Source organism: Jaculus jaculus, chromosome 17, assembly GCF_020740685.1.
Source record: "Jaculus jaculus isolate mJacJac1 chromosome 17, mJacJac1.mat.Y.cur, whole genome shotgun sequence".
In the NCBI taxonomy this organism is placed as follows: Eukaryota; Metazoa; Chordata; class Mammalia; order Rodentia; family Dipodidae; genus Jaculus; species Jaculus jaculus.
The window spans coordinates 7,936,946-7,962,990 of NC_059118.1; the positions used below are offsets into that span (position 1 = coordinate 7,936,946).

The following is a 26,045-nucleotide window of genomic DNA, read 5'->3' on the forward strand; positions in this document are numbered from 1 at the left end:
CACCTGGAGGGCATGTGGGATGTTGCGCTTGCCTCACCTTTGTGTATCTGGCTTACGTGGGATCTGGAAAGTCAAACATGGGTCCTTAGGCTTCACAGGCAAGTGCCCTGACCACTAAGAAATCTGTCCAGCCCTGTGAGACGTCTTTTGTTCATGGGGGCAAGTGGCTATGTCTTTCTTGAGCTCTGTGCATGGATTTTTCCCCTTAGCATGTAACTGAGCCATGGTAAAAGTAACTGCTCATGGCTGTTCTGTGAGGAGACATGACTGGCTGCATCCTTGCATGTGCCTGTGAGGGAATGAGGGGGTGTAAGAGCCTTTTGCGATGACTATGCCGGTGGTTTGGCCATCATCTGCTGCCTCTTACACATTTACTAACAGAAGTCCTGCAGGGGTAGAAAAGCCAAGGGCTCGCCATGGCCACCTGTGCATGGGCAGGCCTATTCTAGTGTTAGTCACTAACTCAGCCACAGATTACAACAGAAATTAAGCCACAATATTGTATTTGAAGGCAGTAAGCAGAATAAGGCCACGATAGCCTGCGTTGATGAGAAATGAGTGATGGGTCTCCAATGTCAAACAGCCTGGGGTTCCTGAATTCAGGAGAGAGGTGTGCTGCTCTCCGCAGGAGGAAGGATTGGGGTGCTCTGTGGAGAAGAGCAGGTGGAGTGGCGTCACCGCTTGTGGATGGGGCTTAATTTTAATGTCCTTAATCAAAGAAGGAAATTGTATGCCATGAAGCCCTCAGGCCGGGAACCTTGCTTCAGTGATAGAGTGGTTGCAAGATAGCCTCTTGGGGGGAACCCCAACAATTTCAAATTAAGTTCAGCATCTAGTTTTGTGTTTCTACTTTTATAGCAATAGACTATAATGTATAATATGTGTACACTATATATAAAATATGTTATTTTTTATACATAATACATTTTACATTATGTATGCTTATATATAGTATATACTAGTATTTTTTCATGCTTATGATATAGGAATATGATATAAGGTATAAACATATATGACCCCAATAGACACATCTATGACCAATATTATATGGTTATATCATATATTTGAATTATAGGATTTTGTATATGTTAACTTTTAGCATTTATATTTGGATATGTGTTCAAAGTATAGTTTTTAAATTTTTTTTAATTTATTTATTTGAGAGCGACAGACACAGAGAGAAAGACAGATAGAGGGAGAGAGAGAGAATGGGCGCGCCAGGGCTTCCAGCCTCTGCAAACGAACTCCAGACGCGTGCGCCCCCTTGTGCATCTGGCTAACGTGGGACCTGGGGAACCGAGCCTCGAACCGGGGTCCTTAGGCTTCACAGGCAAGCGCTTAACCGCTAAGCCATCTCTCCAGCCCTCAAAGTATAATTTTTAAAGAATTTTAATTTTGTATGTACTTGAAATCCCAGAAGTTGTGGCACATGTGACTGACTTCTTGACCTCTAGGACTTATTAGAGAGTCCAGAGTTCCTATTGCTGTGTCCATCAGGAATATCCTCACCAAAGCCTTTTACTGGCCCTGTTTGATCTCAGCCTTTTGGTCTATCTGACTTCTCTGGCCAAGCACTATAAAGTTAAGTTATGTGTGATGGGCTGGAAATGGTGGTTTACACCTTAATCCCAGCACTTGGGACACTGAAGTAGGTGGTCACTGAGGTAGGAGGCCAGATTCGGCTACAGAGTGAGTTCCACATCAGCATTGTCTGAAGTGAGACCTTGCCTCAAAACAAAACAGAAATATGAATGAGTATAAAGCCTCGCCACGTTTGAAATCTGTTTCTTTACCAATTTTATTTTTGGACCTGGGTAATTTGAGAACACAAAATGCCATAAAAATCACTAGTGTGTTAGAACTGCCTTTTAGGGGCTAGAAATGGCTCAGTGGCTAAAGGTACTTTCTTATAAAGTCTGTCAATCCAGGTTCAATTCCCCAGTACCCATGTAAAGCCAGATGCACAAAATAGCACACCCATCTGGAGTTCATTTACAACAGCAAAGGCTCTAGCATGACCATTCCCTGTCTCTCCCTCTCTCTGTTTCTCGCATAAATAATATTTAAAAATTTTTTGTTTATTTTTATTTATTTAAGAGGGACAGAGAGAGAGAGAGAGAGAAAGAGGCAGATAGAGAGAGAATGGGCACGCCAGGGCCTCCAGCCACTGCAAACGAACTCCAGATGCGTGCGCCCCCTTGTGCATCTGGCTAACGTGGGTCCTGGGGAACGGAGCCTCGAACGGGGGTCCTGAGGCTTCACAGGCAAGTGCTTAACCGCTAAGCCATCTCTCCAGCCCATAAATAATATTTTAAAAATATTTTAGTTTGATTTATTTATTTGAAAGACAAAGGGAGGGGGGGCGGCAGAAGGCATGCCAGGGCCTCCAGCCACTGCAAACAAACTCCAGACACATGTGCCACCCCATGCATATGGCTTATACATGGGTACTGGGTCCTTAGGGGTCACTAAGCCATTTCTGCAGCCCAATATATTGTTTAATAAAAGAAAAAAAAATCTGCCTTCCAGCATGACAATTGTTTCATGTCCATTCATAGAAAAGCTGCCTTTTTGGTGAGTGGGTGGTATTTTAAATTCTCATCATTTATTTACTCCTATTTTAGCCATCATAAAAATGATGATCAATTATGCATGAAACTGAATATTGGAAGCCAGAGGGGAAGAACATGGGCACACCTCTCCTCTGCGCTCAGTCTGCTCAGATACCAAGCGTCTCAGTTCTGTGACTGTGTTTGTCTGAAAAACTGCATGCACCAATTGCATATGTCAGGTCACATGTAGATAGACAGTTATCATGGCCACATGCACCATTTTCCCAGACACTTACCTTTGGTTCCATAAACAACTATTTCTCAAAAGTCATGTCTTGCACTTCCCTACCCAGTGACCTCTGCTTAACCCAGTAGCTGGCAAGCTTTCTCTTGCAAAGTGGGAGTCTTGTTCTTCCCGAGGAAGATGCCATACAGTGTGGGGATGGATTTTCTGACATGTTGGCTTCATTTTTGTTTTGTGCTAGTTTGTTTTGGACTGACTAGAAAGAGGTGAAGTTGGACATTAAAAAAAAATATAGTTACTGGGCTGGAGAGATGGCTTAACAATTAAGATGCTTGCCTGCAAAGTCTAATGATGCAGGTTCAATTCCCCAGGACCCACGCAAGCCAGAATTACAAGGTGGTGCATGTGTCTGGAGTTAGTTTGCAGTGGCTAGAAGCCCTGGTGTGCCCACTCTCTCTATCTGGCTCTTTCTCTCCAATAAGTAAGTAAATAAATAAAATATTTAAAATATTACTTATTTATTGGCAAGGGGGAAGAGAGAGAGAGAATGAATGTATCAGGGCCACCTACCACAGCAAACAAACTCCAGACATGTGTCAGTTTGTGCATCTGGCTTTACATAGGTACTGGGGAATTGTAAGACTTTGTAAGCAAGTGTCTTTAACCACTGAGTCATCTCTCCAGTCTGAAAATGGAATTTGAGTGCGAGTCTTGGAATCATGGCATTATGTTGGACCCATACTTTCCATTTGACAATTGAAAAAAAAAAGTTTTGAGAAAAGCTCACATAAGGAAATGTAGAGGTTTCAAGTTGTCAAATGAAGTTTTCAACCACATTGTCCCCACAACCTGTCTGAAGAGTGTTTTAAGGAGGCTCTGTTGATGGCAGAATTAGTACCTTCCAAAGGCCTCCAGGATGCACAGCCCCTTCTCTTTATGACAGGACTCTCTTAATTGTCATTCCGGGGTGTTTAGAATGACGGGAGTTTTGTGTGGGATAAGGGTAGAGTTCGTCGTGGCTATTAAAAATTCTAATGACACAAGAACCAATTATTGTGGATTCGGATGGTGGTTCTTCATGTACTTAGGTGTGTGACGGCTGAGGTAAACATTTCAGCCCCAGACAGCTCCATTAATTAATCACCACTCAGGATTCGCCAGCGCGCCTAGCTGCTTCAAGAGCTGCATACTTACAAGAGATGCTCTTCAGGAAGGCAGGGACACTTAGCAACATCTTCTCCATGCGCTCGTCTGACATTTACTTATTCCGGTAAAGCTCTGACTTAGAAACACTTTCCTCCAAACCCCATTTCCCCTACATGGAAACATCCATATGGAAAAATCTAAAGCAACGTAAAAATTAAAATAAGTAGTGTGTCTGAAGAGGGCGGCCTTTCCACAATGTCTTGAATATTGTTCCATTTAAGTGTACATTGCCATCGGTCAGTCATCCTTTCATGTGTATGGTGTTTGCAAATGTTTCTTTTCTCTCTCTCTGTCTCTCTCACGCATACGCCTGATAGCTTGTTCTTTTAAACTTAGCTTTAATTTTGTTCCTCATTTCTTCATTGTTTTTTTTTTTTTTTGTTGTTGTTGTTCAAACTTTCAAATCAAATCATGGAGATGGCAATAAAAGTATTTTAAATAGAAGTCTATGTTTGGAAGAAATAATTTTGTCTGCAATGTATACATAAGTGTTTCAATAATATGCTCTTGCTTCTTTATTTTTCTTTTTTCTCTTCCTCTCTCCTTCACTTTCTTTGCCTCTCCTTTTTCTCCTCTCCCTTCTTCCCTTCTTTCTTCCTCATTCCTTCTTTCTCTCTCTTCTTTATTCTTTTTTCTTTCTCTCTCTCCCTTTCTTTTTCTTTCTTTCCTTTCCTTCCCTCTTTCTTTATTTCTTATTTCCTTATTTCTCTCTCCCTTCTCTCCTTTTCTTTTGCTTTTCTTTCTTCCTTTCCTCACTTCTCTCCCTGCCCCTCTTTCCTCTGTTTAATCTTTCTTCCTCTTTTCCCTTCCCTTCTTTCCTTCCTTCCTTTCTTCCTTTTTTGCTTCCTTCCGACAGGCTTTCACTGTACCACAGGTTGTTCCAAACTCACCATGTGGCCGGGCCAGGCTGGCCTTGAATTCATGGCCATCCACTTACTTCCTCCCTAATGTTAGGATTATAGGTTTAACTAAAGGTGGTTGCTTATTTATTTATTTTTATTTTATTTTATTGGTTTTTTTGAGGTAGAGTCTCACTGTGGTCCAGGCTGACCTGGAATTCACTCTGTAGTCTCAGGGTGGCCTCAAACTCACAGCAATCCTCCTACCTCTGCCTCCCGAATGCTGGGATTAAAGGCGTGCACCACCATGCCCGGCGCTTATTTATTTTTACATGAAGTTTTAAACTGCAGAGAGTTGTTATTTATTTTAAGAATTATAGGGGATAGAAAGATTGTTAAGCAGTTAGAGATGCTTGTTTACAAAGCTTGAAACTCAGGAATTGATTCTCCAGTTCCTACACAAACCCAGATGCACAAAGTGGCATATGTGTCTGGAGTTCCTTTGTAGTGGCTGTAGGCCATAGCGTCACCTCTCTTTCTCTCTCTCTTAAATAGATAAATAAAATATCTTACAAAAATAATGATATTCACCTATGTAAATATTTTCGAGAAAAGTCATGAAAGTATTTTGGCTGACATCCTGTTCAGTTAGCCCATGGCTAATGCCTGTCTGGGTTTATGCGAGTCACTGGGGGAATTGAACCAGGGATAGCAGGCTTTGCGAACAAGGGTCTTTAAAGACTGAGGCATCTCCTCAGCATTCGATTACCTTTTTGATGCAAGGAGAGATGGCAGGGAATGCCAAGATGGCAGGTGAGGGCTGTGCAGATGCCAATGGTGTGACTGGACATCTCTTATCTTATAGGGCAGATCCTCGCAAGGTGCTTCATGTCTCCGCGTTGTGTGTTTGAGAGCTACAGAGTGGAAGGGGGTATCTTTATGTTAATGGGAGGTTGATTCAATCACTGTTCGAATTCTGCAAAGGACACTGTTCTTTGAAGCTTAGACAAAAAACTTGAATTTGGAAAAGTGCTGTAGTTTCTGGGGTTGTCTCAGTGGGACCATCCATGGAAGTCTGACTGTCCTCAGGGCTCTGGTGGCATTGAGAAGAAGTGATGAGGGCTGGGGCCACCCAGCAAACTGGGCTTTGCTGAGTTCTATTAGCTGGTGGCAGGTCTTTCTACCTTTCTGTTGTTCCCCGAATGGGTCATTACTAAGAAAAATAAAATAGTCTATGAATAGTGACTCCTATTTAAACACAAGACTTGGCTTTACTTCAACAATCCCAGTTTATATTTGAGCAGAAATGGCTTCATCACTGTCGTGTAATTAGCTTAGAATAGGGAGAAAAGAAATGCTTCCTAGATTTAGTTGCCATGTACTTTACAGGGCAGGCAGTCCCTTGTGACTTCCAATACTTGTCTGCTGAGGTTGGGTCCCCTGTTGTAGACTCTGTCCACGTTGTATCAGGATTGGTCTGTGTGATGGCTAATCTCTGGTTGTCAACTTGACAGGATTTAGAATGATCATGGAAACTCCCCTAATGCGGAAAGCCAACATTTTGTTTGTTTAGAACACTGGCAATGCCTGACCCCACTATGTGTCTTTTAAAGTTTCCAAATATGCTTTGCCAAGAAATATTCAATCTGTGACCTCAGATAATGAAGACACTTTTGAGTTTTAATTTCTCAATTTTCTAGGAATATCATGCCATTTGCTGGAGCTAATGGCCCTTTCCATTACTTCCTACTATGATGGGTTTCATATTATGAGTTTCACTTTGCAGTCACTTCTGGGATGGGGCGGAGGGGTTTCTGGAGGACAGGACCTGGAGACAGGTAGCAAGCAGAGAATCAGACTTCGACAAACCAACCAACAACACAGCCCCAAATCCAGCGTTTCTGAAGTTTTCTACCTTTGTGAATATCATGTGTGTTAAAGTTAATGTATCATTTCAAGTGTTCACTGGCACTGGACATTCTAAGCCAGTTCTTTGAGGATTTAGGGCCAAAGTGTTCAGTTGAGCTGATACCCATTGCAATTTAAGAGTGCTATATTCATTTTTTAGATAGGTTTAAAGGCAAAGTAAATTTTTGATACATTAGCAGATATTCAATATATACATGAGTCGAGAGAGAGAGATAAATGATAGATGATAGGTAGATAAATAGATAGATAGATGATAGATAAGTGTTTTGAGTGTCTTTTTTTTTTTAATATTTGAAGAGTCTCACTCTAGTCCAGGCTGATCTAGGACTCATGCCAAGGTCCAGCTTGCCCTCTAGGTCATGACACTCCTATTCTGTCAGCCTCCCTCCTGAATGCTATGATTGTAAACATGAGCCACCACACCCAACTTTGTAAAAATGTTCTCTGGATGAATAATATGGGATATTGGGTTGAACAAACTGAATCAGGGATGAGTCGTCTTGGAAGAAATTCTTGGTGCCTTTTATATGTGTACATGCCCAGTGATTCTCTGGAGAAAGGTTAGAGTAGTGTGTTCTGGGTGGACCTACCTGCTTTCCCAGTACTGCGACCTTTTAGGTCGAGAGAAAGACAGAATTACCTGTAGACCAAATCTGACCCATGACTGGTTTTCCAAACAAGATTTATTAGAGTGCAGTCATACCCACTTGTTTAATTAAGCATGGTGAAGCAACATTTGAAGGCTAGTGAGGGAGATTGTGTGGTCAACAAAGTCTAAAACAATTACTTTGTAGGTCTCATAATATTTTTTATTTACTTGAGAAAGATAGAGAGAGAGAGAGAGAGAAAGAGGGAGGGAGAGAGAGAGAGAGAGAGAGAGAGAGAGAGAGAGAGAGAGAGAGAGAGAATGGGCATGCCAGGTTGTTCAGCCACTGCAAATGAATTCTAGAAGTGTGTTCCCCTTGTCCGCATGTGCAGCATTGCATGCTTGCATCACTGTGTATCTGACTTACGTGGGATCTGGAGATTCAAACATAAGTTATTAGGCTTCACTGGCAAGCACCTTAAACACTAAGCCATTTCTCCAGCCCATATATATATTTTTTTTAACCCCTAGGCTTGAGCATTAGGAAGATGTAGCGTTTCTCATTTTTCATTCTGTGGGTCATTTCTGGAGCACAGAGTTATCAGAGGACCCCCAAGCCAGCTTAAGCGTCTCTTATGGGACTGTGTGTCTCTCACCATAAGTCCCTTCCGTGTCCTGTGTGTGCAGTGTGGAATGAGGACTGATGCTTCGCTGAGACTCAGAATGAGTGGCAGATTGAGCCCAGCAGCTGAGGCGAGTAAATGCACGTCTGTGAGATGCAGCCCGGTCAGGCTGAGTTAGAGAGAAAGCTGTGTGACAAGAGAAAGCTTATCATTTATTTACCAGGCATCCTATTTGCTGTTTCTAGTTGGATTGCAGGAAGGAGCTGGAGGTGACCTGGTGCTCATGTCTTCCGGGACTTAACGGTTCTCTGTCTCCTTGAAGCGAGTGACTACTAAGACATATTAAATAACAATGTGAAAATCCAAGGACTTAATTTTTTAAGAAAAAGGACCCAAAGGCAGAAAAAAACAATCCTAAAATTCTTGTCTTCCTATGATCCAGACGAATCATGTTTTCTTCCCCCCTCAGGTACAATTCCCAAGGTACTGTTCTCTTTCTACAGAGGTTTACTTGTGTCATGGTAAGAAGTGATTGGTTTCACAGCTACTTGAGGCTACTTTAAATATCAAGTACTTTATATAACAAATTCCTCCTACATTTGGCTGCACATGACATTGATTATCTTACCCAGTTTCTGAGGATGGGAAATACGCAAGCAGGTAGGATTGGGTAGATCGGGATAGGGTCTCTACTAAAGTTGCTGACAAGTCAATAGTCTATAGGACACAGTCTTGACTTGGCTGAAGAATCCTGTTGATAACCTTTCCTTTTTTTTTCTTTTTTTCGAGAGAGGGTCTCACTCTAGCCCAGACTGACCTGGATTTCACTATGGAGTCTCAGGGTGGCCTCAAACTCTTGGCGATCCTCCTACCTCTGCCTCCCAAGTGCTGGGATTAAAGGCGTGAGCCAGAACGTCCAGCTTCTTGATCACCTTTCAAATGTACTTCCATAGCTGTTTGAGGCTCATGATGTAAGTTTTTCCAGAGTGTGTGTGTGGTAGCTTGAATGCCATAGTCTCATAGGGTTGTGATCAAGCCTCATATTTCATCCCCAGCTGGTGGAGCCTTTGGGGGTAGGAGTCTTGCTAAAAGAAGTGTCTCAGTAGGAGCTGGCTTTGGGCATGTTGCAGTCAGGCTCACATTGCTGGTAGAAATCGCCAGCCAAGAGCAGCTTGTGGGAAAATAAAAGAGGTTTATTTAGGCTTACAGGCTCAAGGGGAATCTCCCCAATGGCAGAGGAAAACAGTGGCATGAGCAGAGGGTGGAAATCACCCCCTGGCCACCCCCAGGTAGACAATAGGAACAGGACAGTGTGCCAAACACTGGCTAGGGGACACTGGCTATAATACCCATAAGCTCACCCCCCAACAATACAACGCCTCCAAGAGGTGTTAATTCCCAAAACTTCATCAGCTGGCAACCTCGCATTCAGAACATCCAGGTTTATGGGGACACCTGAGTCAAACCACCACAGGGTGTTATAGCCCGGCCCCACTTGCCACACTCAGTTCTTGCTCTCTCCCTCCTCCCTGTTGACGGAAGATGCGATGCCCACATGTCGGCTTCTGCCATGATTTCCCTCACCGTCATGAGTCTTCCCCTTGAGTTGTAAGCTAGAAATACACGGTTTCCTTCCACTAGCTGCTTCTGGTTAAGGGTTTTGTCCTGGCACTGAGAAGATAACTGCCACAGCATGGTTGTCTTTTCTATGTCATTTCTACTGCGTTCTCTTGGCCAGACTTGGTGCAGTGGTGTGACTGCAAGAAACCAAGGGTTATTGGAGGCTATCTTGGAAATGGGTTGCTGCGTTCTGTAATTGGAAACAGTATCTGTTGGCGAAGAGTCTTTTTATGCCCTCACGACATCTCTCTGATCTAGGAAATCCAGAGACAAAGCCTGGGCACTGAACTTAATTAACTTCAACACCACATCTAATACCATGGCTTCCCCCATAGAACATATTTCTGTAATTGATATGATCAATACGGTATTTCACCTCCACAAGTTGAAAACTTGTCCTGATGTACATATTACCATTTGTCTGGACACGTATAGTCATATACCCATGCATTGTTTTAAAGTCTCTGAATTGTGCCCATATGTATGTTGCCTTATTAGTTACTTTGCTTGTTTCCTTAAGGAAGGAAATATTTATTTCAGCTTACAGTTCTGGGTGTTACACTTCATCATGGTGGGGAAGGCGTGGCAGCAGCAGCCAGTGGTTGCATTGAATCCACACCCAGGAAGAGGCAGAATTAACAGGAAGCCAGGCGAAGCTATTGAACTTCGAGGCTCATTCCCTCGTGACCTATTTCCTTCATCAGGCTTCACCTTCTACAAGTTTCACCACCTTTCCAAATAGCACTGGCCACCTGGCCACCACGTGTTCAAACACATGAGTCTACAGGAAGCATTTAACATTTAAAGCACAACATCTGTATATGCAGTGGCCTTGAGCATCTGATTTCTACCTCCTTACCTGCACATTTAAAATGGCTTAGTAAAAGCCATTTGGCCACAGTCTTTTCAGAATCTTTCAGTCTTAATGTTTCCATTCACATTTGCCCCCTAATGCTTACTAACACTTCTATTATAGCAGTTTTATACTCTTCCATGTGATAGGCTTCGTTGGTGTTACCTCCTTCATTGGGCTGTAAAGTCTCTGAAGGTAAGAATTGAGTTATTCATTCATCCATCTATCTTATATACGGAGGCAATTCTATGTACATGGCTGTAAAAGTGATGGTTAAACGAAGAAAGGCACTAACAACAACAAGACACCTGTTCTGTTATATACAGTCGAGTGTAAAGGATGTACAGCATAGAATAGATACGTGGACAAGATAATTTCAGACAGATATAGGGGCCCTGGAGCAACAAAGGGGAAAACTGATGGGGTAAGCTTGCCTGTGCTTTCGGAGGGGAAGGATCTGGGAGAAGTAAAAGTTCTTGGAGGACAATTTCATCCATCTTTTGTAATTTCTGTTGTTAACAGTGTGCCTTGTACATGTTGGATTCGCAGCAGAATGCTCGTAAAGTTGGAGTGAGTCCTGGTGGTAGGGAGGGCTGGGGCGACGGCACGCTGGTTGAAGGCACTTGATTGCAAAGGCTATTAGGCTGAGTTCAGTTCTCCAGTGACCTATGTAAAATCCAGATGCAAAAAAAAAGGACGCATGTTTCCCATTTTACTACCACATGTTCTCTTAATAGTAGAATTGAGTGGCTATGCTGGTGGGATAGATTAAAGGTGCCGTGATCTGAAGAGGTACGGGTTTTCCAGTGACCTCCCCGTATATGAATTGGCTAAGCAGAAAAATGCATAGCACATATGTCCCATGTTCAATTGTAGTGACAAGAGACCTTCTTGTGCCATTACACATACGCACAAATTAGTAATTATTCAAAATATGTAAAGGGAAAGCAGAGACCAAAGAACTGAAGAGGGAAATCCCCAGGAATGCCGCTTTGATTCAATATATTATAACTCCTAGAGGAAAATGGGACTTTAATTAAATTTATTTATTTGAGAAAGAGGAAAGAGAGGGAGGTAGAGAGAAAGAGAGAGAGAAAGGACATAATACCAGGGACTCTTGCCACTGCAAATGAACACCAGGTGGGCACATCACTTGGTGCACCTGGCTTTACACGCGTAAACGAGGCCCATCAGTCTCGGCAAGAAAAGTCTCTTTAACCACCGAGTCATCTCCCGAGCCCGCACACGCTTCATGTAAGCCAAGGACGAAGGCTTGCTTAAGTCTCCTTGAGCAGGACTCACTGACTCATCCCCCTCAGTGGAAAACAAATACAAGCCAAATACAAGGCTCATTCAGTAGAGTTACTTCTCCTGCTCACTTGTATTTAAAGTTTTGCCTATTATGTTTTCCTGGTTATAAGGCTAGCTTATTTCTATTCCAGTTTTGCATTTTGTAACGGGGTAGCGGCACAATGAGCAACTCGTCCAGTTTCGGATTCTGGAAGTTCAGAAGGAAGAGTGTGGGGTGCAGGTTTGGCAGGGGCTCCGAGGCAAGCGAGGAAGTGACCAAAAGGCCGGAAGTTAGAACCACAGTGGAAGGTTAAGCAAAATGAGTTGATTTACTTGAGGGTTAAAAAAAATTCCAAAGGATGTTTGGTATTAAGAAGACATGGGGAATATGTGAACTGCTGGTTATATACTTTAGTGACCCGAGGTTTAATTGAAATTAGAAAGATTTCCATCAGCTTGTATGTAACATTCCTTTCCCATCATTTGGAATCTCCATAGCATGAAGAATTTCTTAGAACTCCTTCACTGAGGGAATGAGATCCAGACTTCTTGGTTGCTATCATTGGGCTCAATAATTTCTTATTAAAATGAAGGCAATTAGTCCATGTGGGTATTTAGAAGGGGATGGAAAGAGTGGAGGACGTTCATTATGTATCCAGTAGACACCAACAGTGTAGCAACAAAAGAGAATTTTTGTTACAGGGTACCGCCACGGTCATGAGGAGATCGTGCTTTGTTCTCAACAACAATACTAATAGGGAAGATTCCTGAACCTCACCCTTCCTCCACACTGTTATTTTCTTTATGACTTTTCCCTCCGTAGTTTGCCTGATATTATGAGTGCTTTGCTGTGAGTCATTTGTAGCTTTGGATATAGGCATTTGCAACCGGACTCAACTAAGACTTTCATTTCTAGCTCTGGAAGACAGGCCTTTGAGTCAGCTCTGAGCTCTCCATACCTTGGGCTTTTGAAAATGTCACTGCTGTCTAGATCATTTGCTTTTTTGGTCTTATTGCTTGCATGATTCACTTCTTTGGGGTTTGGACACATGTTTTTCTAGCTGAAATGAAAATTCCAAATGGAATGCCTACCATCCAGAGTTCAGTCTTCCTGGACCTTGCATGCTGGCTCCTGGATCCCAGTCGTCCTTGACTGTGCGTAGACTTTAAATGCAGATGTCTGATTGGCAGCTTCTAACGCAGTTTATTTGGTTTTCATTTTCCCTTTCTTCGAATAGGCTCAAGACTGTAATGCAGTCATATTGGAAAATATTCCAGTTACTAAAGAGCTTAGATGTTCACACATCCCTTATCTGATGGCTTGAGGTAATTACGGCTGAATAGCTGGCTAGGCAGGCACAGGGCCGCTGTAGGAGCGGCCTGGCTGCCTGGTTGGCATGTAGTCTTCCAGAACCTCTAGCTTCACTCTCCACTGACTTCACGCTCAGCTCTGCATTCCGTAACTACTACATTATCCTCTGTTTAAGAGACCCTGGGTTGAACAGTGGCTCTAACGCTGCAGCTTTTGTCACAGTGACCTCCTCCCTTAAGCCTTTCTCTATAACATAAGTGACTTGGATATCAAAGTCCCGCTGGCCTGGGGACAGAGAGAAACTTCAAAGTGGGATAAATATTTCACTCTCACCATTTATTTGACTTCTAGCTTCTATTAGCTTTTGTCAATCATTTCTTTCATTTTTTTTTATAATTTAGCACATGCGTGTGTGTGTGTGTGTGTGTGTGTGTGTGTGTGTGTGTAGACCATATACAGTGTGGTGTGTGTGATGTGATATGATGTGTGGGGTATATGCACATGTGTGTGCACATGCCTGTGCGCCTGCATTCAGAGGCCAGAGAATAATATTGGGTATTCTCTTCCTTTATATGTCTGTTTCCTTGAAATGGAGTCTCTCAACTCAAGATTTGCCACTTTTAAAGTCTGCCCCCACTCTCTTGTCTCCACTCCCCATAGGGTGGGAGTTACAGCCATGTGTGGCCATGTTCAGCTTTTACACGGTTAATGGGGAGTTAAATATGGGTAGTGCCAGACTGCTTGATGCCCCCACATTTGGGCAGCAAGAGCTCTTACCTGTGGAGCAATCTCCCTAGCCTCTTTTTAGTTCTTCTGTTAGACCATGTGCCCACTGCCAACATCATCAGATTCACGTTGGTACCTGCCATTGTCCTTACTCCTTTCCGTTGACATTTTTTTCACGAAGCCATGTTAAGGAGCTCCTCATGCTAATTTGTTAAGGTCTGGGACAGTGATACTATATTTTCTCAGACATTTCTGAAGCCAGTAGGACTCTTTGATCCTACTGATTTTTTTTTTTTTTTGAGGGGGATAGAGGTACTTACTCCAAAGAAGGTAACTTTTCTCACCACTGTCCCCAGTGGAAGCTGATTCCTGTTCATACTGATGAAAAGTCAGCAGGATTGTATTTCCTGGAGCTGTTAATTAGTTTCCTTTTTGCTAGAGCACAGTCATATCTGGTATTATAAATACGTAAGTGCAGATATGACCCTGTCTCACAGCATAATGTTGTAAATGCATGGCCTTTGAGAGGGCTGCGTGTAGCAGGACAATATAAGACCGTGACGAGAGCTCCTCAAGGCACGCATGTTCATGTGTAGGTAGGGACTGGTGCCCGTGTGTGCCCATGCATGTGGAGGCCAGTGGACAATCTTGGATGCTGTTCCTTAGACAACATCTACCCTGTTTTTGGGGGCAGGGTCTCTTGCTAGGCTGGAACTTGACAAGTAGGTTAGACTATCTGGACAGTGAACTCCAATGATCCTAATGCCCTTACGTGCTCAGCACTGGGATTACAAGCATCTGGCACAGTACCTTTTTTTTTTTTTTTTTAACATGGCTTCAAGGATCAAATTTAGATCCTCTTTGCACTTCAACCAACTCAGCTTTCTCCCCAGCCCTGTGATAAGTGCCTTGACACATGGTAAGAGCAGATGTGTTGGAAACGGCTCAGAAGAGCCAGTCTTGGTAGTCAGGGCTTTTCGATGGAGACAAGAAGTTTCTAAATGAAGGCCTTTACTTGGTCATTGGATTGGGCCTGGGCTTCAATGTTCAGTCTTTATCAATAGATGAAAAATCATGTTGTTTTTCTTCCAACTGACTTCCAATCGTTTCTAGAAATAGTTTTCTCAGGTGTGAAGGTTTATTTTATTTACATACACACACACATGTATACACCACTGACACACCACACATACATGACCACACGTATTACACATACACATGCCAAACAAAAAAAACACCTCAAGAAAACCCAGTCAGATTTTGTGATTTAAAATTGATGTTTAAGTTTAGCCACATCCATCAGAGACACTTCAGTACACAATTCTGAACGTGGTCACATCTTCACTTGTATAATTCATGTTGAACAGTTATTTTGTTCAATTCTTGCCTTTTATATTTATCTTACCTACCAAAAAGGACAGGAATGTCTGAATCTCTGAATCACAATAGACTGTAATGACCATTGTAAAGTCAACTATAGGGCTGGAGAGATGGCTTAGCAGTTAATGAGCTTACCTGCAAAGCCTAAGGACCCAGGTTTGATTCCACAGTACCCACGCAAGCCAGCTGCACATGGTGGTGCATGTGTCTGGAGTTCATATGCAGTGTCTGGAGGCCCTGGTGTACCCACATTCTCTCCCTCTCTCAAATAAATAAATAAAGATAAAGTAGTCATTTATACTTGCCTCCATTCTTGTGTCTATTACCGTTTCTAGAAAGTTAAGCATCCAAGCAAAGTATCACGACACTTCTTTTTTTTTTTTTGGTTTTTCAAGGTAGGGTCTCACTCGGGTCCAGGCTGACCTGGAATTAACTCCTGTAGTCTCAAGGTGGCCTTGAACTCACGGTGATCCTCCTACCTCTGCCTCCCTAGTGCTGGGACACTTCTTAAGAGTGGACGTGTGTGCATTTCATACTGAGTAATTACGGCTTTGGCATTCCAGTCCACAAGTGCCAATCTTCTGCCTTTGCAAGGTTCCTTAACAACTTGGGCTGCATTTTATAGGCCAAGCACCTTGCTATTTATTTTTTGAAAAAAAAAAAGTTTGGAATATCAGCATGTATATCTTGACTTTTCCACAATTTTATTTTATTAAAAATATGAAACTTGGGCTGGAGAGATGGCTCAGTGTTTAAGCGCTTGCCTGTGAAGCCTAAGGACCCTGGTTCAAGGCTCCATTCCCCAGGACCCACGTTAGCCAGATGCACAAGGGGGCACATACATCTGGAGTTCGTTTGCAGTAGCTGGAGGCCCTGGTGCACTCATTCTCTCTCTATCTGTCTCTTTCCCTCTCTGCCTGTCGCTCTCAAATAAATAAAAATAAACAAAAAATTTTTAAAAAAATGAAACTTGAAGCTGGGAAGATGGTTCAGTGGTTAGAAGCACTTGCATGCAAAGCCTGCTGGCCTGGGTTTGATTCCCAGGTATACATGTACAGCTGGATGCACAAAGTGGTCCAGGTGTATGAAGTTTGTTTGCAGTGGAAGGAGACCCTGGTGGATGATGCGCTTGTTTTCTCTCGCTCTCTTTCTTGCAAATAATAATAAAAAATTTTTAAAAGAATAAAAATTTTGTTTTTTTTTTATTATAAAGATTCAATTTATTCTTTTGATTTCCAAAACTCATATTGCAGTATTATACACTGATGAGTAAAAGTCTCAGAGATGATGTGTCGAGAGATGAGATGGATGCTGCCTTCCAACGTGTTGTGATTTAGAGACACGAGATGTTTCCACTGGGGTCCAGCTGGGAAACCTGCTGACAGACCCTTCTAAACAGGCGGGGTGGCTAAAACCTGCTAGAACATTTACACTAGATACTACTGAGAATTAGTCACACTTTCTAGCTAACTGAACTCAAAAAAGAAGTTTCTTTGATATTTTTCAAAAGATAATATTTAAGCAAATCTCCTTTTTCCTTGGAGATGCCCATGTTGCCATTATAATCAGCAATCATCTATTGACTACGGAAGTATAGAATCATTAAATTGCATTGACTGGGAAGTTAGAAGCATTAACATGGGGCCATTTGATTTAACTAGACTCCTGCAATTAGGTAAAGGAGTACCAGATAAGGTCATGATTATTCACAAGTAAAGGCTGGCACGCTGGAAGCTCATTCTCACAGCTTCTCATTGAGCAAATGTGGTTAGGCTGCTGATAATCACTCAGAACTATCGTCTTTCTTGTTCTTTCATCGAGTGGAAAAACCAAGACTACTTCCTCCTCCTCCTATGCTCCAGAGTCCAATTCCATTGACCTCGGTGGGACACAAATGGCTGGGAGACCAGAGATCTGCGCCTAGCCCCACCTCCTCAGAAGAGAGATTCTAGAGAGAACACCAAGAGAGCAGGCAGAGCCGGGCATTCAGCCGGCTCACCACGTTCCCCGTTTCAGAATCAGAAGAGCTGCCAGAGTCCGCAAAGGCCGACCCAGAACTGCACAGGGACCCTGAAAGGCAGAGGGAAAGCTGTGATGGCGAATGCCGACGCTGGCCATGTTGTGCTGGGTCTACTGTTCTCCCAAACACACGGATCGCTTTCACATCTTCACGTCGCCCTGAAATGCCCGCGGATGTGAGATGAATTAAATCCTTGCAATCTGCCTTCTCATTTGAAGGAGATTCCGAGAGAATCACCTCACGCTGTAAGTGACAGGGGAGTGATGATGGTCAATTACTGAAGAGACGCTCAGGCTAAAACAGCAGCCTGAAGTTTTCCTGGAGTTGTGCAGCAAGAGCAAGTCTCTTTGGTTTGCTCTGACTTTATTCTCACGGTTATGAAATCACTGCCTCACTCTACGTACCATTTCTACTTTTAGAGAGGAAGAAATTCAATGGGAAAGACCAAGCTTTCATTCATTCCCTTTTGATCCACAAAACCAGTCATTCCCTAGAATTCCTTGTCCGAAGAATTACATCTGATTGCCCAGAGCACTATCGTGTGTCCCAGAAGTGAAAGGACTGAAAATAAGAAGGATGCTGCTCTCCTAGCCTCTGTGACAGAAGCAGGCAGAAGACAAGGGAATTGAGAAGGGGTTCCGTTGATCCTAGCCACATTTCCAAGCTCAGGATGATGGTGGCCATAATGTGGTCAGGTCTCTCCTCAGAAGGATCTCTTCCTAACAAGAATGACTTTCATGCAACCTCTTTGGTTAACCTGGCTATTCATACCTTAGTCTTGTTTCAGAAAATAATCTCCTAATAATGTGGTTTCTTTTCTACTTTTGAATTCATACCTTATATGTGCATAAGATTTTTGCCATAGTAAGTACTTCATGCTTTGAAATTTTTATTTATTATCTACTTGAAAAGAGAGAGAGAGAGAGAGGGAGAGAGAATGGGTACACTAGGGCAACTTACCACTTCAAATGAACTCCAGACACATGTGACACTTTTGTGCATCTGGAATTATATAGGTACTGAGGAATAGAACCCCAGGCTGTTAGGCAAGTGCATTTAACCACTGAGCCATCCCTCCAACCCACCTTTTGCTTTTTGTCATAATTGGTCCTCATAAAAATTTAGAATGTAGGGCTGAAGACATGGCATAGCGGTTAAGGTGCTTGCTGGAAAAACTAAAGGACCCAGGATCAATTCCTTAGGACCACATAAACCAGATGCACCAGGTGGCTCATGCATCTGGAATTCATTTTCAGTAGCTGGAAGCCCTGGCGTGCCCATTCTCTTTCTTGCTCTCTCTCTCTCTCTCTCTCTCTCTCTCTCTCTCTCTGTGTGTGTGTGTGTGTGTGTGTGTGTGTGTGTCTTTGTCTCTCAAATAAATGAATTAGTTAAAAATTAAAAAATAGAGTGTAAAACATAGACTCATGGAAGAGAGAGGTGAAGGTGAGGAAACCACGTTCCAATAGCTAAGGAGGTATTTTTCTCTCTTGTATTCCCATTGTCACACCTGGGTTAGTTTTTGTAACGTTATAGTTACTGAAGAACTCTACTTAGAGAAATAGATTGTGCATTGTTTTTAGGTGACAGCATGAAATCTTTCTATTTTTTCCCCCTTTCTCAGAGAACTTCAGCCATCAAGTCTTCAGTAGCTCCTTCCTACAGCAGATGGTCCAGCTCGCAGCCGCACCAGGTAACATTCTCCTTTTAAGAACCTCTGCATACCTGTAGAGAGTTGAAACTTGCAATCCCAGTGTATGAGCTACGGAGCTCGTGTCTATTTTTACTTTACACATGGGTTCCTCTGGATAACACAGCCATGTGGCTCATTGCTGGTGACTTTTCACCAGGTCAGCTGGATTCAGGGCTTGTGGGAGAGAAGATGACAGGAAGGTAAGGGACATGAAAAATACTGGAAGGTCTACGTCTGAATCCCTTTCCCTTGAACAGCATTGATAAAGTCACTCTATCAATTCCTAGAGGAGAAAATTATCCTGTTTCTTCTCAACAGCCTATCATTCATTTTATTGTCTACATGTCCACATGTCATTATAGTCACATGTATGATATACCCTGTTTGCTTATAGCATTATGCATCCATCTATTTAGAAAGGTTTTAATATACAGAGCTATTTGTGTGTCTAGCTATTCAGGGCACTTAACTTCTTGTATGCATGTAGTGTACAGTATGTAAGTGATATATGCATATGTGTGTATGTAGATGAATATGCACAGATATACATGCATGTGGAGACCAGAGAAAGTGAGCAGGTGTTCACATTGATCATGCTAACACTTATTTCCTCGAGACAGAGTCTGTCATGGAACCTGGAGCCCTGTCACACTGGCTGGCCAGTGATCCTCCTGTCTCTGTCTGCTTCGGCGCTGGGGTTGCAAGTGTGTGTGGCTATGTCTGCATTTTTGTGTGATTACCAGGGATCAAATTCAGGACCTCTTGCTTGTGCAGCAAGCTGAGCCGTCTCCCCAGCCTTGGTTAATTTTTTCTTCAGGTCAATAAGGTAAGGAGTAAACATTATTGCCTCTTGAAGACAAGCTAAGATAGCAGCCATGTGATGCCTTTGTGTACAAATAAGACAAGATCTTTTCTGTTAAGGGTAGTTTTTCTATGTGACACACAGGGGCTGTGCCAGATTTGGTGTGATCAAGTTTTCTGCTTTTTAAAGTAGCACATGGGGCTGGAGAGATGACTTAGTGGTTAAGGCACTTGCCTGCACAGCCTAAGGACCTGTATTTGACTCTCCAGATCCCACATAAGCTGGACTCACAAAAGTCAGGCAAGTACAAGCTTGCACATGCTCACTAGGTGGCACAGGTTTCTGGAGTTCGATTTCAGTGGCTGAGGTCCTGGCATGCCAAGATGTTGGGAGCTATGAACCAAACCTTGGCCATGTTAACAGAAACTGCCATATAGCAAGTTAAGTTTTTACTTCCTCACCTAATATTCAACTACCAGAAACAAAGGGATCGTACACCTGGCTAAACACTCCCCCATCCTGCCGGTAGCTGATGAAGAAACAAAGGCATTGCGGTTTAACCAGTAACTTGTAATCTTTGCCCTAACTATGTCCCCTTCCCCCTACAACTCCTTGCCCTGACCACGTCCCCTTCCCCCTACAACCCTATATAAACCTACATGTAAGAAGAAACTCTCGAGGCCGTGACAAACACCTAGCATGGTCTCCTTGAGTCTGTTTGCCTTTCACCCAGGTTAGATTCTCCTCAAGTCCTTGTTCAACTCCCCGCTGGCCTGGGCACCAATTCTCTCTCTCTCTTTCTTTCTCTCTCTTAAAGTATCAATAAAATAAAATAAAATAACAATTTTTAAAAGTAGCACATGATAATACTGACTTTGGACTTGCTGCTATCTTCATATCACCCATTGATGATGAGATGGGGAAGAAATGAACTTGGGTCTGTGTTATTGCTTAGAATTCTCTTAGGCTTTTTGGATCACTTCAGTTTCTATAGTGATGGTAAGCGAGACTGGTTATACATGTCTGTGCTCAGATTTCCTTCTCCCCTTTTTGTTGGATTTCTCTGAAATTTAGTATTCTGTGCTAACATATTCCCCATTTGCATAATATAAGAACTTTTTGTATAGTCGCGTTTATCTCTTTTCTCCAATTACAAATTTGCTTTTCAGGATAGAGACACTCTACTCACTCTAGCCCAGGCTGACCTGAAATTCACTATGTAATCTCAGGCTGGCATCAGACTCACAGTGATCCTCCTATGTTAGTCTCCTGAGTGCTGGGATTAAAAGCATGCATCAGGCCTGGAGAGATGGCTTAGTGGTTAAGCGCTTGCCTGTGAAGCCTAAGGACCCTGGTTCGAGGCTCGATTCCCCAGGACCCACATCAGCCAGATGCACAAGAGGCCACGCATCTGGAGTTCTTTTGCAGTAGCTGGAGGCCCTGGTGCATCCATTCTCTCTCGCTCTCCCTCTCTCTATCAGCCTCATTCTCTCTCTGTCCCTCTCAAATAAATAAATAAAAAAGAAAAAAATATTTAAAAAGCATGCACCACCATGGTCAACTTACATACATGTGTGTGTGTGTGTGTGCGTGTGTGTAATGGATGAGAAGGGGATGTCTTTCATTCTGCAATATTTTATCATAGTGTCTGATACTTTTACGTGAAAAGCAATGTTGAAGTGATAATTCTGCTGCCAGTAGCATCAGCTCTGCGAGGGTGCTGTGTCTGCCAGAGCCACTGTAAGGATATGTTGCTTCATGAATGTGAGCTGAGAACGGGAGTGACAGGCACGAAGGACAGTGGTACTGAAGGGCAAAGGCCACTGTGACTATTCAGGTCTCAGTTACTTCCTTTCTAATGCCTATAGCTTGACGGTTCACAATGGGTTATCTTATTTTGGTGTGTGCGTGTGTGCGTGTGCGTGTGCGTGTGTGTGTGTGTGTGTGTGTGTGTGTGTAGGATGGATATGAGATATGTGTATGTACAATGTATGTGTGGTCAGATGTGTGCTCACCATGCACATGTATACAGAGGCCCGAGATGAATGGCCGGTGTCCTCTACTGGCTCTCATCCCTGTTGTCCCTTCCAATGGAGTTTCTCACCAAGCCCAGGGCTGCTACATTGGGTTACACTGGCACCAGTGAGCCCCAGTGATTCCCCTGTCTCTACCCTGCACAGGAGTGGAGTTACAGGCAGGTGGAGCTTTTGACATCAGCACTATGGATAGCATGAGACCACCTCAGGGCTCGTGGTTGCGTGGCAGGCCCTCTTACCCTCTAGCCCTGAGCGTCTCCCCAGCCCCACCTTGGACTAGACTGAAGAGCCCCAGGATTCCTTGTCACGCTTTCTAGGCTCAGCGTTGAACAAGTCATGAGTCGCGTCTCTGCGCTCATCCTGAAAGCCCTTGAGATTTCCAAGCATCATTTTTACACTCTAAGGAAAGCAGGTTATGGGAATCTCGTTGGTCTAGGATTCTTCTTTCCTCAGAATTCAGTCATTTTTCCAAGTTAGCAAGAGCCTGTTAAGATATCTGGGAGATAATCTAACGGTATTATTCTGTGAAACCGTGCTGCTCATGGAAAAATGTGCATGGGGTACAATAAATGAAAAGAAAACAGGGCAGTATTTGAAACAATCTCGAATTCTAAGAATGCACCCTTTAAGTTCTCTGGTATTCGAATGAAATTGTGTGTGAAATCATGGAATTAACACGTGCTTATTCTACAGTACCCCACACAAAGCAAAATATTGATCATCTTATAAATATTTTCAGGAGTAGACAAGCTACCAGCATGGTTTTCATCTTTACTTCTCTGCATCTGGGCAGAAGTGCTCACTTTTGGGGAGATTGTCAACCTTGCTAGTGCCTTTCTGCTTGAAGGCCATGATTGGGTATTGTTTCCAAAATGGTACCCTGGTGTTAATGGAAAAACACAGCTGAAAACACAAAAGGAATAAAAAATAATTTATTCTGGAGCCAAATACACGTGACCATGGTCCAAGAATACAGATCTAAGTTACCCAAAATTCCACTGTGGTAACAGCTTTGTAGAGTTTTGTTTTTAATATTTCATTTATTTATTTATTTGACAGAGAAAGAGGCAAAGAAAAAGAGAGAGGGAGAGAGAGGGAGAGAGGGAGGGAGAGAGAGAGTGAGACAGAGACAGAGAATGGGCATGCCAGGGCCTCCAGTCACTGCAAATGAATTCCGGATGCGTGCACCACTTTGTGCATCTGGCTTATGGGGGGGGGTGGTCCTAGGAAATCACACCTGGGTCCTTAGGCTTTGCAGGTGAGTGCCTTAAAGGCTTTGCCATCTCTCTAGCCCACTGTGAAGGTTTGTCTAGTAACAGAACAAAGAAAGAGAATCAAAATGGTTAGAACGCATTAATGAGTACGTAAGTTAGGAATGTTACAGAAGTGAGGGAAGTATCTACTAGGAGCCTCAGACACCCCTGATGACATTGTCAACTGTGGGGTTGGTGGAAGCTAAAGGTCTGTTCATACATTCAAAAGACACTCAACCATTGCCACAGGCCGTTAGGTCACACCAGAAACAGGCAGGGAGTGGCTGCCTAAGGAGTTAAAATGGTCCAAGATAAATTGGCTCTGGGCCTGAAACCTTCCAACTGCTTACATTCACTGAAGTTCTGATCTGCCTTCAATGCTGATCAAACATAGATGGGGCTTCTTTCCAGGAACATTGGCTCATAGTTTTCTTTTTCAAATTTTTATTTATTTATTTATTTATTTATTTATTTATTTATTTATTTATTTATGAGAGAGAGAGAGAGAAAGAGAGAAATATATATATAGAGAGAATGAGCCCTCCAGGGCCTCCAGCCACTGCAAATGAACTCCAGATGCATGTGCCATCAAGTGCATCTGGATTATGTGTGTTCTGGAGAATCAAACCTGGGTCCTTAGGCTTTGTAGGCAAGTACCTTAACCACTAAGCCATCTTTCCAGCCCTAGTTAAAATTTTTCATCCTTTATTTTCTGCTCTGGGCAGTATGTCTCTGTCATCTGAGCTTCCAGGGGAACGTCAACCCTATGAAGCAGCCCCCCTTTCTTGCCCTCCGGGTACCTTTCATTTAGTCCACTCAGCACCAAGGGTGAAGAAACCACCAGCCCTCACCCTTCCTTGAGCACTGTTTAATGCTCTCAGCACTCCAGGAATTAACAGCTTATATTAAATGCCTTCCATTTTACTATCTGTTTTTTGTGTTTTTTTTTTTTGTTTTTTGGTTTTGTGTGTGTGTGTGTGTGTGTGTGTGTGTGTGTGTGTGTGTGTGTGAAAGTTGATCTGTTTTCTTAGTGACACACCTTTGGATTTTTTTGAGGGCATCCTTTTTCATTTTAGAAACAGTATTCACAGATTCACTAGCCTTATAGCTGCTGAAAACTCAGGTTTTTTCTCTAAGCAGTTGGTTGATGGTAATCCTTTCAACACCACCCCCAATCCCAAGAAGAATAATTATTCCCTTTCTTTGTTACACATATGCTAATCCTTCCCTTTTAAATGTGTGTTTGTCTTTTGTGTTTGCAACATAATAGGCTTATCAGCTTTAGTCTCTGAAATAATGCCTACACAACTTCCCAGCCTGAGGCTGAAGTGGGGCTGCCAACTTCTTCACCCAGGATTCCTGCTTCTATGTCTTCCTCAAGATTTTGGCATCAGCAGAACATTTTCTTTTTGAATTAAGTCATGGGTTTATAATCACTAGAATCCTATTTGCTTCTAAAATTTGAAAACCTCAGATAGACACAAACACCTATATAGGAAATCGTCATACAGTCTTATGTTTTCTTATTTTTAGAAATCCACTCATAGGACAGAAACAAGCATATTTCTTCATAATCTCTACCCCCAGAGCTAGCCTGGATGGTATGGCGACTATGGTGGTCTCTGCTAGTGTCTTTTACATGCAGGATCTCATTTAATCCTCTCAATGTCTCTATGATAAAAAATGGACAAGGTGGAGTTGAGGGGATGGCTTAGTGGAAAAAAAAATACTGGCGCCCTCCAAGGCTCAGGGTCCATTGGGGAAGAGTTGATGGAAGGAACGTGAGGGCCAAAGGAAGGGTAGGACTGCTTATAATACAATCTTCCTGACAAATAATGACCTTGACATTCAAGACCTCACAGTACCTGAAACTCCTTACATAAGGCCTTCATGATAGGAGGAAAGGATGATGACATCGAAATAAAAGAGAAACTAATTGAAAGAGGGAGAGGGGTTCATGAAGGGTGGTTTTGAAAGGGGAGCGTGGGAATGCAGAGAGGGACGTATTATGCTTGTATTGTCTTTATTTATGGAAGCTGTAAAAAAATGGTCAATAAAAAGTGCTTGTTGGGCTGGAGAGATGGCTTAGCGGTTAAGCGCTCGCCTGTGAAGCCGAAGGGCCCTGGTTTGAGGCTCGGTTCCCCAGGTCCCACGTTAGCCAGATGCACAAGGGGGCGCACGCGTCTGGAGTTCGTTTGCAGAGGCTGGAAGCCCTGGCGCGCCCATTCTCTCTCTCTCCCTCTATCTGTCTTTCTCTCTGTGTCTGTCGCTCTCAAATAAATAAATAAATAAATTAATTAATTAAAAAATTTTTTAAAAAGTGCTTGTTGCACAACAAGTGTGAGTAACGTGAGTTTGTATCTCCAGAGCCCAAGTAAAAGGCGAGACACTGTATTGAGCATAGGTAGTACCAACCTGCCTGTGGCTAGAATGAAGGTGCAGGCTGCGGACTACACCGAGAGCTCATGGGCCAGCCAGGCTGGTGAATGAAAGAAAGGACAATGAGAGAGCCTGCTGCAAACGAATTGGAAGGCAAGGACTAACGCACCAAAGTTGTCCTCCAACCTCTGCAGGCATAATGTGGTTTTTACATGCCCACACTCACACAACACCTGCACACACATGTAGTGCGAAAAAATCCTACTTTATTGATGACCAATAATCTAAACATTTATGCAATGGCATAGGATCTGGATGAAATCCAACGCCCTGGTCTCTTAAGTAATACTTTCAGAGTAATTTTAAATCACTGAAAACAATTGTACCCAGCAGTTATTATGAAATGACCAGAAAATGGCTGCTTTTTAGTCTTTACATCTAATTGCACTGTGATATATTTGCAGCCAGGTGTGTGGTGGTGCGTGCCTTTAATTCCAGCCTTTGGGAGGCAGAGGTAGGAGGATTGCTGTGAGTTTGAGGCCACCCTGAGACTACATAGTGAATTCTAGGTCAGTCTAAGCTAGAGTGAGACCCTACCTCAAAAAACCAAAAAAGGAAAAAAAATCGCAAGGAAAGAGAGGGAGAGGGAAGAAATTATGGGTGCTCCAGGACCTTCTGCAACTGCAAACAAAATACACGCATGCA

The 26,045-nt window shown here is 43.0% G+C and overlaps 1 protein-coding gene and 1 non-coding gene across 3 annotated transcripts in view; both read left to right on the forward strand.

Moving 5' to 3' along the window:
• The window catches only part of Rbms3 (RNA binding motif single stranded interacting protein 3), a 1,479,068-nt gene that overhangs the window by 311,480 nt on the left and 1,141,543 nt on the right, over window positions 1-26,045 (forward strand). Inside the window, exon 3 of one of the 2 annotated variants that reach the window (XM_045136303.1) lies at window positions 18,802-18,870. The gene's annotated coding sequence lies outside the window, so the exon portion shown is untranslated. Of the gene's footprint in view, window positions 1-18,801; window positions 18,871-26,045 lie in introns of those variants that run through there. The other variant, XM_004662088.3, reaches the window with a different exon arrangement.
• On the forward strand, window positions 11,156-11,296 carry LOC123455684. Its single transcript, XR_006634067.1, has one exon. It is a non-coding gene; the product is annotated as a small nucleolar RNA SNORA29 (small nucleolar RNA).